The sequence below is a fragment of the Bos javanicus genome, chromosome 11, assembly GCF_032452875.1.
Source record: "Bos javanicus breed banteng chromosome 11, ARS-OSU_banteng_1.0, whole genome shotgun sequence".
NCBI lineage: Eukaryota > Metazoa > Chordata > Mammalia > Artiodactyla > Bovidae > Bos > Bos javanicus.
Genome location: NC_083878.1, coordinates 75,670,785 through 75,686,588, shown reverse-complemented (window position 1 = coordinate 75,686,588; position 15,804 = coordinate 75,670,785). Strand labels below are relative to the sequence as shown.

Sequence of the window (15,804 nt, the reverse complement as noted above, 5' to 3'; positions counted from 1 at the left end):
AGCAATCACTTCTTCAAGAATAAAGTCCAGGGACTTCCCTGGTGGCTCAGGAGTTAAGAATCTGCCTGCCAATGCAGGGGACACAGGTTCCAACCCTGGTCTAGGAACTAAGATCCCACATGCTGCAGGGCAACTAAGCCACAACTACTGAGCACAAGTGCTGAGCACTCAGTACTACCACAACTACAATTTATAAATAATAATAATTATTTATCATAATCATTGTCAATTATTTATCTATTATCTATTTATCAATTATCTATCTATCAATTATTTATCTACCTCTCTACCTATCTAGCACCTACTTAATACAAATGCTCAACCAGCTGGATGAAATTTCAGCAAGCTAAGTACCCCCAACACATTGCATGTAGCCTTATAACCAGACATGGAGGCTATTCATTCATTCACTCAACACTCTATCTGGTAATGTCTATAATAATATCAGAGGTCTTCTTGGTGGCTCAGTTATAAAGAATCCACCTGCAATGCAGGAGACACAGTTTTGATCCCTGAGTTGGGAAGATCCCCTGGACGAGGAAATGGCAACCCACTCTAGTATTCTTTGACACGACTTTGCAACTAAATAACAATACACCCGGAGAAGGCAATAGCATCCCACTCCAGTACTCTTGCCTGGAAAATCCCATGGATGGAGGAGCCTGGTAGGCTGCAGTCCGTGGCATAGCTAAGAGTCGGACACGACTGAGCGACTTCCCTTTCACTTTTCACTTTCATGCATTGGAGAAGGAAATGGCAGCCCACTCCAGTGTTCTTGCCTGGAGAGTCCCAGGGACGGGGAGCCTGGTGGGCTGCCGTCTCTGGGGTTGCACAGAGTCGGACACAACTGAAGTGACTTAGCAGCAGCAACAATACACCAGGTACTTTTCCTAAAACTGGGTGTATAGCAGAAAACAAAACAAGCGAAGTTACCACCCTTTCAAAGAGTCTCTGTTCTAAAGAGGGAGATAAATGAACAAGAAATCATAACTATATGTATAAGATGATGTAGTGGTAAGTGCTATGGAGAAAAATAAAGTGGTATCAAGGGATAGATGATGACTGAGGATGTATTTTCAGGTGATAAAAGAAAGTCTGAGGAGGTGACATTTGGGCAGAGACTTAACTAAAGTGAAGAAATGAGCTATGCTAATATCTGAAAGAAGTTTCCATAGGGGTGGGGGAGCACACAGTGCCAACACTGAGGTGGGAGATGCGTTAGATGAACAGAACCAAGGCCTGTGCTGCTGGAAGCGTCAGCAAGGAGGAGGTGGGAGGAAATGATGTCAAGGCCTAGACAGTGTTTGATCAGGGGTGGTGAGCATGTCAACACCACTCCTGATTCAACAGGAAGCTGTGGAAAAGTTGTGAGGAAAGTCATAGTCTGATGTAAGCCTTATAGTGTTCCTACTGGCTGCTCTTGGAGAACAGAACAGATGGTTCAGGGCCCAGAGGGGAGGCTGGGAACCCAGGCAGGAGTCCCTCTATCTTGTTCCTGCTGCTCCCATGTGTCGTCTTCCCAGCCCAGCTGCAATCTGTTCTAGGGCAGACTGTTCTGTTCTGTCTAGAAACCCCACTGTTTGGCTCCAGGGAACCTTCCAGAGCACCAAACAGCTCCCTGCATTCCCCTTATGTGTTTTCCTTTCCTTTGCAAACCAACTAAATATGCCCATACCACTGTTTCCCAGGCATCAGACTCTTTCCCCAGATGCTCAATCTGCCCACACCCATGGCCAAATTCCGTTTTGACAGTGCTAGGGACCAACTAATAACCTCACACACTGGTTCTCACCGGGGTGCATTTGGCCACTGTACTCTTAATGCAATGTCATCCAGGTCACATTGCATGCTCAGCGTGCTCAGGTGCTCAGTCATGTCTGACTCTTTGTGACCTCATGGAATATAGCCCACTATAGCTCTCTCCATGGGATTACCCAGGCAAGAACACTGGAGTGGGTTACCATTTCCTCCTCCGGCGATCTTCCTGACCCAGGGGTCAAGCCCACATCTCCTGTGTCTTCTGCACTGGTAGGTGGATTCTTTACCACTTCACCCCCTGGGAAGCCCCTATGTCACATTACCTGGTGACATTTAAGAAAACGTGTATTTTCTCAAAAGCAAAGCAGAGAAAGAGAGGAAACCTCCTTACTTCCCATTCCCTGGGATCGGGTATAGTTTGGGTGCTAGCTTTTCAAAGAACCCTGGTCACCTCCGAGAATTCTGTCCTTCCAAACAGGGAAAGACGAGTCCTATAGTCTAAAACCTGAGTGATGGTGACACCGTTGAAGCAGCAGCTTAAATATTTTTGTGATTCCATAAGCAGAACACAAACTGCTCAATGAATGACAGGCAGTGCACAGATGCCACCTATTAAATAATTAAAATAAAGTAGAAATTAAAAATAAACAGTGGGAAATGATTTAAAACACACACAAATGAAAGAAAACAGAAAGAGTAACTTGCGAATGAAGAGGTAAGTAAAATTAAATTTGAGTAATTTCTAAATTCAATTGCAGCTAGATTAACTGGCTGTCTTTCCCCCAACGTCAGCATGAAATAAACCATACCTTAAACTGAGAAATTGCAAGTGCAATACAAATGCAGTGGCCATGGTGCCTCTTTTGATGAGCAGAAAACTGCCCAGATTTTGCTGATAAGGACAGAATGTGTAGATATAAAGTGAGATTCAATGGAAATGAAATGAAAATAGAATTTGTAGTGGTCAGCAAATGCTGTGTAATGAGCATTTACAAAACATTTGTAACACACAGAGGGAACATTTACCTTTCTTAGACTTGTGAGTCCACTGTGAATTTGCTGATCTGTACTGATCTTGACTAGGTGGCTCTTCTTCAAGCTGAAATTCAGGCTGGGGTTGGTGTACCTCAATTCAAGTTTGTTCTCTGGTCTATTCCACAGTGCTTAGTCTGGCAACCAGGTTGAAATGGCAACAGCTACCCAGACGAAGCTTGTTCCATGACAGAAATTTCAAGAATGTAGGTGTAAACTCACAATTCCTCTGAAGCTACAACCTGAAATTCACCACTCCTGCCTATATCCCACTACCCAGTACAAGTCTTATGGTCAAGCCCATGGTCAATGAGATGAGAAAATAGACTCTTTCCATTCTACTAACTGATTCTGCTTGCCAGAAGAAATATCAATAACCTTAGATATGCAGATGACATCACCCTTATGGCAGAAAGTGAAGAGGAACTAAAAAGCCTCTTGATGAAAGTGAAAGAAGTGAGTGAAAAAGTTGGCTTAAAGCTCAACATTCAGAAAACTAAGATCATGGCATCTGGTCCCATCACTTCATGGGAAATAGATGGGGAAACAGTGTCAGACTTTATTTTTCTGGGCTCCAAAATCACTGCAGATGGTGATTGCAGCCATGAAATTAAAAGACGCTTACTCCTTGGAAGTAAGTTATGACCAACCTAGATAGCATATGCAAAAGCAGAGATATTACTTTGCCAACAAAGGTCCGACCAGTCAAGGCTATGGTTTTTCTAGTGGTCATGTATGGATGTGAGAGTTGGACTGTGAAGAAGGCTGAGCACCAAAGAATTGATGCTTTTGAACTGTGGTGTTGGAGAAGACTCTTGAGAGTCCCTTGGACTGCAAGGAGATCCAACCAGTCCATTCTAAAGGAGATCAGTCCTGGGTGTTCATTGGAAGGACTGATGCTGAAGCTGAAACCCCAATACTTTGGCCACCTCATGCAAAGAGTTAACTCATTGGAAAAGACTCTGATGCTGGGAGAGATTCGGGGCAGGAGGAGAAGGGGACGACAGAGGATGAGATGGCTGGATGGCATCACCGACTCGATGGACATGAGTTTAAGTGAACTCTGGGAGTTGGTGATGGACAGGGAGGCCTGGTGTGTGATTCATGGGGTTGCAAAGAGTCGGACACAACTGAGCGACTGAACTGAACTGAACTGATTCTGCTAAGTCATACGGGAAAGGGTGTGAATGTGGAATTCTAATGCAGGAACTCAGGAAGAAATGCAAACAATGGATCAGCCTACCAAGTGTTTCATTAAACAGGATATTTTTCAAAACCAGTTGTTTCTCAGGTCCTTCAAAATGATGTTCTAGACCATGGTTTGACAAACAATGGTACACAGCCAAATTCAGTCTGCCACCTGTTTTTGTAGGTTCTGCAAACTAAAAATGGTTTTTATATATTTAAATGATGGGGGAGAAATAGTCAAATAATAATGTTTTTGGATACATTAAAATCATATGACCTTCAAATATCAGTGTCTATAAATAAAGTTTTATTGTAACATTTCACACTCATCCATATGTGTATTATTGATGCTGTGTTTGCACTAAAACAGCAGATTTGTGTAGCTGCAACAGAGACCCTGTGACCTACATGTCCTACAACATTCATTAGCTGACCCTTAAAAGAAAATGTTTACTGACCTTTGGTCTAGATCACTTTTGTCCAGTAGAAAAATAACGTGACCTATATATATGTAATTTTATACTTTTTAATAGGTACATTGTAGTATTGTGCTTTATAATAAGAACTATTCCCTCTCATCTTCCTCTCATTTGTAACACCAAGCTCCTAAAACCCTTGGAATTTCCTAAGTGATGAGAGCAATAAAGGTGACTTGATTTTTATAACAGACCCCTTTCAACCATACCTGAGTTTATGCTAAGGAGGTAAGCCTCTGGAAAGAACTGTGGTGGTTAGTTGCCAGGGGAACCAGCTGTGTGATTGGAGGGGTGGAACCTTCCTTCCCACCCCACTGACCTCTGGGGAGGAGAGAGGGCTTGGAGATGGAATTTATGGCCAGTGACCAATGATTTAATCAATTGTTCCCATATAATGAAGCATTCACAAAAACCCAAAATGACAGGGTTTAGAGAACATCCAGCTTGGTGAACATTAAAGAGATTCTGGGAGAACATGGATGCTCCCCACCACTTCCTACATACTTTGCCCTATGAATCTCTTCCACTTGGCTGTTCCTAGGTTATAACATTTTATAATAATCTGGTAATCTATTAAGTAAAATGGTTCTCTGTTTTGTGAGTCACTGCAGCAAATTAACTGACTCTAAAAAGGGGGTGATGGAAACCTCCAATCTACAGACGGCTGGTCAAAAGCACAAGTGACAACCTGGACTTGTGGTTAGCATCTGAACTGGGCTCAGTCTTGTGGGACTGAGCCTCTGACCTGTGGGATCTGCCCGTATCCAGAGAGTGTCAGTTCAGTTCAGTTCAGTTCAGTCGCTCGGTCGTGTCCGACTCTTTGTGACCCCATGAATCGCAGCATGCCAGGCCTCCCTGTCCATCACCAACTCACAGAGTTCACTCAGACTCACGTCCATCGAGTCAGTGATGCCATCCAGCCATCTCATCCTCTGTCGTCCCCTTCTCCTCCTGCCCCCAATCCCTCCCAGCATCAGGGTCTTTTCCAATGAGCCAACTCTTCACATGAGGTGGCCAAAGTACTGGAGTTTCAGCTTTAGCATCATTCCTTCCAAAGAAATCCCAGGGCTGATCTCCTTCAGAATGGACTGGTTGGATCTCCTTGCAGTCCAAGGGACTCTCAAGAGTCTTCTCCAATACCACAGTTCAAAAGCATCAATTCTTCGGTGCTCAGCTTTCTTCACAGTCCAACTCTCACATCCATACATGACTACTGGAAAAACCATAGCCTTGACTGCTGCTGCTATAATGCTAAGTCACTTCAGTCGTGTCCGACTCTGTGCAACCCCATAGACGGCAGCCCACCAGGCACCCCCGTCCCTGGGATTCTCCAGGCAAGAACACTGGAGTGGGTTGCCATTTCCTTCTCTGATGCATGAAAGTGAAAAGTGAAAGTGAAGTCGCTCAGTCGTATCTGACTCTTAGCAACCCCATGGACTGCAGCCTACCAGGCTCCTCCATCCATGGGATTTTCCAGGCAAGAGTACTGGAGTGGGGTGCCATTGCCTTCTGCGATAGCCTTGACTAGACGGATCTTTGTTGGCAAAGTAACGTCTCTGCTTTTGAATATGCTGTCTAGGTTGGTCATAACTTTCCTTCCAAGGAGTAAGCGTCTTTTAATTTCATGGCTGCAGTCACCATCTGCAGTGATTTTGGAGCCCAAAAAATAAAGTCTGACACTGTTTCCACTGTATCTCCATCTATTTCCCATGAAGTAATGGGACCAGATGCCATGATCTTCGTTTTCTGAATGTTGAGCTTTAAGCCAACTTTTTCACTCTCCTCTTTCTCTTTCATCAAGAGGCTTTTTAGTTCCTCTTCACTTTCTGCCATAAGGGTGGTGTCATCTGCATATCTGAGGTTATTGATATTTCTCCCGGCAATCTTGATTCCAGCTTGTGCTTCTTCCAGCCCAGCGTTTCTCATGATGTACTCTGCATAGAAGTTAAATAAGCAGAGTGACAATATACAGCCTTGACACACTCCTTTTCCTATTTGGAACCAGTCTGTTGTTCCACGTCCAGTTATAACTGTTGCTTCCTGACCTGAATACAGATTTCTCAAGAGGCAGGTCATATGGTCTGGTATTCCCATCTCTTTCAGAATTTTCCACAGTTTATTGTGACCCACACAGTCAAAGGCTTTGGCATAGTCAATAAAGCAAAAATAGATGTTTTTCTGGCACTCTCTTGCTTTGTTAATGATCCAGAGGATTTTGGTAATTTGATCTCTGGTTCCTCTACCTTTTCTAAAACCAGCTTGAACATCTGGATGTTCACTGTTCACGTATTGCTGAAGCCTGGCTTGGAAAATTTTGAGCATTACTTTACAAGCATGTGAGATGAGTGCAATTGTGTGGTAGTTTGAGCATTCTTTGGCATTGCCTTTCTTTGGGATTGGAATGAAAACTGCCCTTTTCTAGTCCTGTGGCCACTGCTGAATTTTCCAAATTTGCTGGCATATTGAGTGGAGCACTTTCACAGCATCATCTTTCAGGATTTGAAATAGCTTAAGCGCAGGCGGCTGCGACCGGCGCACGTAAGCGCGGCCAAGAGGAGTTACCCCAAGTCCGAGGTCAGGGGCAGCAGCCGAGAGTGCCAGGCTGCTACGGCGCAGGAACGGCCGAGAAGAGCTACCCAAGTCCGAGGTCAGGGGCGACAGCCAGGAGGAGCGACCCCACGCCAGAGGCCAGGGGCGCTGGCGGGGAGGAGCTACCCCACACTGGAGGCGAGGGGCCGCCGGAAGGACCAACCCCACATCCAAGGAGCGGTGGCTACGCCGGCACAGGAGGGCCTAGAAGAGCTATTCCACGTTGAAGGTCAGGAAGGGCGGCGGTGAGGAGATACCCCTCATCCAAGGTAAGGAGCAGCAGCTGCACTTTGCTGGAGCAGCCATGAAGAGATACCCCAAGCCCAAGGTAAGAGAAACCCAAGTAAGACAATAGGTGTTGCAAGAGGGCAGACACACTGAAACCATACTCACAGGAAACTAGTCAATCCAATCACACTAGGACCACAGCCTTGTCTAACTCAATGAAACTAAGCCATGCCCGTGGGGCTACCCAAGACGGGAGGGTCATGGTGGAGAGATCTGACAGAATGTGGTCCACTGGAGAAGGGAATGGCAAACCACTTCAGTATTCTTGCCTTGAGAACCCCATGAACAGTATGAAAAGGCAAAATGATAGGATACTGAAAGAGGAACTCCCCAGGTCAGTAGGTGCCCAATATGCTACTGGAGATTAGTGGAGAAATAACTCCAGAAAGAATGAAGGGATGGACCCAAAGCAAAAACAATACCAAGCTGTGGATGTGACTGGTGATAGAAGCAAGGTCCGATGCTGTAAAAAGCAATATTGCATAGGAACCTGGAATGTCAGGTCCAAGAGTCAAGGCAAATTGGGAGTGGTCAAACAAGAGATGGCAAGAGTGAATGTCCACATTCTAGGAATCAGCGAACTGAAATGGACTGGAATGGGTGAATTTAACTCAGATGACCATTATATCTACTACTGCGGGCAGGAATCCCTCAGAAGAAATGGAGTGGCCATCATGGTCAACAAAAGAGTCCGTAATGCAGTACTTGGATGCAATCTCAAAAACAACAGAATGATCTGTGTTCGTTTCCAAGGCAAACCATTCAATATCACAGTAATCCAAGTCTATGCCCCAACCAGTAACACTGAAGAAGCTGGAGTTGAACGGTTCTATGAAGACCTACAAGACCTTTTAGAACTAACACCCAAAAAAGATCCAGATAGTGTCAGAATTGAATTAAATGTGTGGGACACCCAGCTTGTGTCAGAACCGTACATATCAAAAAGTAAAAAGAAACAGATGAAAGTAATAATAATTTTATCTATGTAACCAAATATATCCAAAAGAGTACATTATGGAAAAGTATTAATGAGATATTTTACATTTTTTTCATACTGAGTTTAATGAGATCTGATGTGCATTTTATGCTTAAGGCACATTTTATTTCAGATTAATCACAATTCAAGTGGTCAATAGCCATCTGGACTAGTGAAGATCATACAGGAAAGCAAAAATGTAGACAATTTTTATTTCTCCTTTGAAAAGCCTAATCCTGGGGTGGGGTGTGGGGAGGGGGAGTTGTTTTCAGATCTCTTCTTGAATCAACTTATTCTGAATAATCTCTCTTAGCTTGAATGACTATGCAGCATGTATCTATGACTATGGAATGTGTATCTACAGTCAACATTATGTTATCCTGTGCCAGGAGAAGAGCTCTGCCCACAGTGGATGCTCAAAAATTTTTTGCTGGATAAATAAATATGAGAGTGAATGATGTACTTGCCCATATCATGTTTCTGGAGTCATTCTCTGGCTTCTCTCTGTGTCGCATTCCTGTCCCTCTTGTTAAGTGTGATGACCAGGTATCTCCTATTAGAGCAGCCCTTCTGTGGATAATAACTATAAACAGGGGAGAGTATTTTCAAAACAGCTACATGCAAGTGACAAAAACAAGAGGAAACTAGAGAGGAGACCGCAATTGGAAGAAAGAAATGCACTCTGTTAATTCTCCATTTTCACATTTTTTTTTAACATAAAGGCAGAATTCAGTCAGCAGCAAGTGAACATCTAGTGAACAGCAAGTGAACTGGATAGAAATCCAACTGTCTTACCAGCTTGCAGAGGCAGAGGACAGAATTCATGGTGCCTACAGTTGTTGAGAAACAGAGGCAGTAATCTAAAAGGGAATAAGCCCAGGTGGGGGAGCCCTATATTGTGCTTGTAAATCCTGTCTAAATCTCTGGCTGTCCCCTGGACAAAACATGTGTGAGACAGACAGAAAGCCACCCAGCTGAGACTGAATGAACAGAACATAGAACTTTGCTGCTCTTATAGTAATGGAGACAGAATTCACAGTTTCAGTCCAGCCAACACTTTTCTGAGGAATATAACTGAATGGCCCAGAGTATCTACAAAGTGTCATTTAGAACATGCCAGATATAATGTTAAATGACTAAACACTTCATTCATGCATATCTTCCTGAAGAATTCCTCCAAGACCCAAATACCAGTTTTATTAAGAAGCTCTTCCTGCCTGCATCCTCATCACTTCTTTGTCTGCCCAATCTCTGAACCTAGGCATTCCTCTCTGTCATACTATGCATTGCAATTTAGGATAATTTAGTCCTTTTTTAATGAACTCATTATACTATGAGCTTTACAAAGGCATAAACCTAATTTAGTTCCTCTTGGTCTCTCCAAACCCCATAATAAGGGTTCCATATGTGTGACTCACATTGGGAGAACAGAAAAATGCTTTTTTCCTGAAAATTAAAGGTCTGGGTGAGGGGGGTAAATTGGAAGATTGAGACTGACATATACACACAATTATATATAAAATAGATAATTAATAAGAACCTACTTACTGTATAGCACAGGGAACTCTATTCAATACTCTGTAATGACCTAATCGGAACAGAATCTAAAAAAGAGTGGATATATGTATGTATGTAATGTCTCTGCCAACAAAGGTCCGTCTAGTCAAGGCTATGGTTTTTCCTGTGGTCATGTATGGATGTGAGAGGCTGAGCACCAAAGAACTGATGCTTTTGAACTGTGGTGTTGGAGAAGACTCTTGAGAGTCCCTTGGACTGCAAGGAGATCCAACCAGTCCATTCTGAAGGAGATCAGCCCTGGGATTTCTTTGGAAGGAATGATGCTAAAGCTGAAACTCCAGTACTTTGGCCACCACATGCGAAGAGTTGACTCATTGGAAAAGACTCTGATGCTGGGAGGGATTGGGGGCAGGAGGAGAAGGGGATGACAGAGGGTGAGATGGCTGGATGGCATCACTGACTCAATGGACGTGAGTCTGGGTGAACTCCGTGAGTTGGTGATGGACAGGGAGGCCTGGCGTGCTGCGATTCATGGGGTTGAAAAGAGTCAGACACGACTGAGCGACTGAACTGAACTGATATATACGTAGGTATGTATAACTGGCTGACTGTGCTGTACAGCAGAAATGAACACAACATGACAAATCAACTATACTCCAAAAAAAATTAATTAAAAAATAAAGGTCTAAAAATTGGACAAAATCCTTTTGACTCAGATGCGAGCTTTTTGTAAGACTCACAAGACTAGAGTTTTAGATAACAATAACAGCTCTTCACATTTCTATAACATAATTTACACAGCACCAGACATAATCTTACTTAATCCTTTTTGACAACCTGATTATGCATTCAGTTCAGTTCAGTTCAGTTCAGTCACTCAGTCGTGTCCGACTCTTTGCGACCCCGTGAATTACAGCACGCCAGGCCTCCCTGTCTATCACCAACTCCTGGAGTTCACTCAAACTCACGCCCATCAAGTTGGTGATGCCATCCATCCATCTCATCCTTTGTCATCCCCTTCTCCTCCTGCCCCCAATCCCTCCCAGCATCAGAGTCTTTTCCAATGAGTCAGCTCTTCACATGAGGTGGCCAAAGTACTGGACTTTCAGCTTTAGCATCATTCCTTCCAAAGAACACCCAGGACTGATCTCCTTTAGAATGGACTGGTTGGATCTCCTTGCAGTCCACGGGACTCTCAAGAGTCTTCTCCAACACTACAGTTCAAAAGCATCAATTCTTTGGCATTCAGCTTTCTTCACAATCCAATTCTCACATCCATACATGACTACTGGAAAAACCATAGCCTTGACTAGACAGACCTTTATTGGCAAAGTAATGTCTCTGCTTTTGAAAATGCTATCTAGGGTGGTCATAACTTTCCTTCCAAGGAGTAAGCGTCTTTTAATTTCATGGCTGCAATCACCATCTGCAGTGATTTTGGAGCCCCCCAAAATAAATTCTGACACTGTTTCCACTGTTTCCCCAACTATTTCCCATGAAGTGATAGGACCAGATGCCATGATCTTCATTTTCTGAATGTTGAAAGCCAACTTTTTCACTCTCCTCTTTCACTTCCATCAAGAGGCTTTTCAGTTCCTCTTCACTTTCTGCCATAAGGGTGGTGTCATCTGCATATCCGAGGTTATTGATATTTCTCCCAGAAATCTTGATTCCAGCTTGTGCTTCTTCCAGTCCAGCGTTTCTCATGATGTACTCTGCATAGAAGTTAAATAAGCAGGGTGACAATATACAGCCTTGACATAATCCTTTTCCTATTTGGAACCAGTCTGTTGTTCCATGTCCAGTTCTAACTGTTGCTTCCTGACCTGCATATAGGTTTCTCAAGAGGCAGGTCATGTGGTCTGGTATTCCCATCTCTTTCAAAATTTTCCACAGTTTATTGTGACCCACACAGTCAAAGGCTTTGGCATAGTCAATAAAGCAGAAATAGATGTTTTTCTGGAACTCTCTTGTTTCTTCCATGATCCAGCAGATGTTGGCAATTTGATCTCTGTTCCTCTGCCTTTTCTAAAACCAGTTTGAACATCAGGAAGTTCACTGTTCACGTATTGCTGAAGCCTGGCTTGGAGAATTTTGAGCATTACTTTACTAGTGTGTGAGATGAGTGAAATTGTGCGGTAGTTTGAGCATTCTTTGGCATTGCCTTTTTTGGGATTGGAAAGAAAACTGCCCTTTTCTAGTCCTGTGGCCACTGCTGAGTTTTCCAAATTTGCTGGCATATTGAGTGCAGCACTGTCACAGCATCATCTTTCAGGATTTGAAATAGCTCCACTGGAATTCCATCACCTCCACTAGCTTTGTTCGTAGTGATGCTTTCTAAGGCCCACTTGACTTCACATTCCAGAACGTCTGGCTCTAGGTGAGTGATCACACCATTGTGATTATTTTGGTCATGAAGATCTTTTTTGTACAGTTTTTCTGTGTATTCTTGCCACCTTTTCTTAACATCTTCAGCTTCTGTTAGGTCCATACCATTTCTGTCCTTTATCGAGCCCATCTTTGCAGGATACGTTCCCTTGGTATCTCTAATTTTCTTTAAGAGATCTCTAGTCTTTCCCATTCTGTTGTTTTCCTCTATTTCTTTGCATTGATTATGTATTAATACTCAAATATTACAGCTAAGAAGGCCAGTGATCAAAAACATTGACTTCTCCAGGATCTCTGGCATATGACTGAAAATGAGCAGAACTCTGACCCAAACTTAACTCTTTGGACTTAAGGTTTGTTTTGTTGTTTGTTTTCATGACATACAATCCCTGAGGATAAATTAACATCCCCTCCCACCCCATCTCCTAATGCAGGTGGAGCCTTGGTCACTCCCAGGGACATGCTAGTCATCATCAGAGCTGAACACTCTACCAAGGCCAGCAGGGATGAGGATACACGTCGGAGTGTCCAGAGGTCCCAGTACCACCGGCTACTAGCCTAAATCCAGAACCCCAGACAAAGACCAGCTACCATCTCCTGGGGCCAATACTGTCCTCAGGCTTAGCTCTGCAGAGATGCCTGCTAATTTCCCTCTCTTTCCACCACCCAGCTCCACACCTGATATGGTTGCAAAAGGAAGCTTCATCAAAGATAGATTGGGAGATGAGCCTTCATGGAGGGCAAAATGGATACACAGAGAGGGATATGCAAAGTGCTTGATGCAGGAAGATTATGTAAAACATCATTGCCAAAGCAAAGTCTACAGTTTACTCCCAGAGTTTATAGAGATGGACACAAGAGGGGCTCTCACGGGTTGAAGAAGCCCCTACCACCACTGCCAACTCCCCCATGGCCTCTTTCTTTCCAACCATGTCTTCCATTCACATTGGACACGAATCTGAACGTGGCTTTACATTAGGCAGACAGCTCTGGAGAACACAGTGGCTGATCCGAAGTCAGAGGTGGGCTTTGAGATCACCCAGTCAGTCCCCTCCCACCCGTGAGCAAGAAGCTCCCTGTCACACCTACACATATGCCTGCTGGAGGCCCCCAGTGAGTGCCAGTGTGCTTAATCACAGGGGGCACCCCCAAATACGATGCAGCATTTTGAAATGGCCAGCTGTTTTTGAAAATGTCTGAGTACTGGGACCTTGTCTCCATCTGAACCACTGTGGGCAGCTTTTAAAAATAAATTTCCCCAATTCTCCTATGGTAATTCTGATCCCTAGGTATAAAATGGGTCTTTAACCATGATTCCTGGACCCTATGCCAGACAATATAAATCAAAATTACCTAGAGAAGGCTGTGGGAACTGGTTCTTTAAAAAGAAAGAAATTTTTAAAAAAACTTCCCAAATAGTTGTTTAAAAAATCCTTCTCAAATGGTTCTATAGCAAGGCTGGTTGGGAACTGCTGAATTGGAGTATTCTAATTTCCAGCCCAAATCTCCATCTGGTCCCTCTGCCTGTCTCCCCCTGCTCTGTCCCCTGCAGCCACCAAAGCTTTCAGGGCTTCCTCCTCGAGACACCTGCTCAGTGTTTAAAAAATAAAAGCCATCATCTTCCCCTAAGTCTTTTCTTTTTAAGACTAAAAAGAACATCACAGCAAGAAAAAGAGTGATTTGCCTGCTAGGAGCCTCCAGAAATTAGTCTCAAAATAGTATTTGCTTCAGGGACTTTTTTTATTATTATTCAGAAACAAAGTGTTGAAAGTGTAGGGAAAATTCACACTGATTTGTTTCACCTATGTATCAATGTATTCAAAATGCTGAGGAATTTCTTTTGTCAGAGTCAGTTTTGTTATGGCAGGTGACCACGTGGAAAATCAAAGGGAAGAATGATTTGGGCAGATCCTTGAATTGCCCCCACGTAAGGCCATCATGGCACCCCACTCTAGTACTCTTGCCTGGAAAATCCCATGGACGGAGGAGCCTGGTAGGCTGCAGTCCATGGGGTCACTGAGGGTCGGACATGACTGAGCGACTTCGCTTTCACTTTTCACTTTCCTGCACTGGAGAAGGAAATGGCAACCCACTCCAGTGTTCTTGCCTGGAGAATCCCAGGGACGGGGGAGCCTGGTGGGCTCCTGTCTATGGGATCGCACAGAGTCAGACACGACTGAAGTGACTTAGCAGCAGCAAGGCCATCATATGAAGGGCTCTGGCCCCTGGCTCCTCTCAGCAGACAAGGGACTCCATCCTTTGGAGGCAGCCTCCGTGCAGAGCCCCATGCGGCAAGAAGAGATGTCCAGCTTCATTGGGGTTGGACTCTGGTCTGAGAAAGGAACATCTGTATATTCATGTCCTGGGAACCCAACTGGAGTGGAAAGCAGAGAAGGACAGCCAGAGGCTGCAACACACAAATCTCACGCCCCCATCAGAGCCCTGGCCTGTGAGAATTAGCTGGTTCTGGGAAGTGGGGACTTAAGGGGCATAGTCGTCAAATGCAGTATTACAGCATTAAGCACAGATGCTAAAACCTTAGACTGAATTTATCTTTTCACTGGTCACACATTGGTCCAGCCAGCCCCAACTGGTGGGTGGGTTTCTCCAGTGGACCTCATTTTTGCATGCTGACCATGTTTCTTCATGAAAAGTTTGATGTTTAGCAGGGGCTTACTACCAAATGTTGGAGAAATAAAGAAGGGTGCTGAAATGAATGCCCGAATGTAACAAGTGTTGGTCTATCCTTGGCAGAGACATTGGTCCAAAACTGCTGGGCCTCACAGCGATGTTACTGCCTGAGATGAGGGGAAGGGGTAGTTTCAGGAGTCCTGCCATGGAGGTAAATACCTTTCACCTAATATTTTCACAGCCCTCAAAATCGTTCTCATGCTTTAATCCAGCTTTAGTGTCCAAAAAAAAAAAAAAAATCCAACTCGGTAAGCAAGGTACCTACTATTATCCCATTTTACAGAGTAAAAAGTTGAGGTTCAAAATTTATATCACTACCAAAGGTGGAAGAGTAGAAAGTAGCAGAACTGGGACTCAAACTCTACTTCCAAGTCTAAGATCTTTCCAAAATATGACTTTCTTCATTGGAGGCTAAAGGAACTACATACAGTACCTAGTAGAACTCAGGAGCCTCTGCCCTCAGCACTCAAGACACCCATTCTAAAAATATTTTCTGTTTTGGGCATGGCTTTGTTAAGAACTACCTTGAATCAGAAGGGTAGAGTCTAGGTAGGGCTTCCCTGGTGGCCCAGATGGTAAAGAATCTGCCTGCAATGCAGGAGACTTGGGTTCAATCCCTGGGTTGGGAGGATCTCCTGGAGGAGGGCATGGCAACCCACTCCAGTATTCTTCCCTGGAGAATCTCCATGGACAGAGGATCCTGGCAGGCTGCAGTCTATGGAGTTGTAAAGAGTCAGACATGACTGAGTGACTAAGCACAGAGCCTAGATGAATGGCAAAGTCCTAAAGAGAAAGAAGCTGGTGCTTCCTCTTGCCATCAGCCAATCTCCTCCAACACGTTTGGATCCACCGACCCAACAAGAGGACTTACACATTAAGAGCGCCACCCTCTCCTCTGTT

At 44.1% G+C, this 15,804-nt stretch overlaps 1 long non-coding RNA gene across 1 annotated transcript; it reads left to right on the top strand.

Annotated features, from left to right (window-relative positions):
- Window positions 1-935: 935 nt before the first annotated feature.
- LOC133257373 (uncharacterized) lies at window positions 936-8,779 on the top strand. The gene is made up of 2 exons (XR_009739518.1): window positions 936-2,028; window positions 8,621-8,779. It is a non-coding gene; the product is annotated as an uncharacterized LOC133257373 (long non-coding RNA).
- The last annotated feature ends 7,025 nt before the right edge of the window (window positions 8,780-15,804 follow it).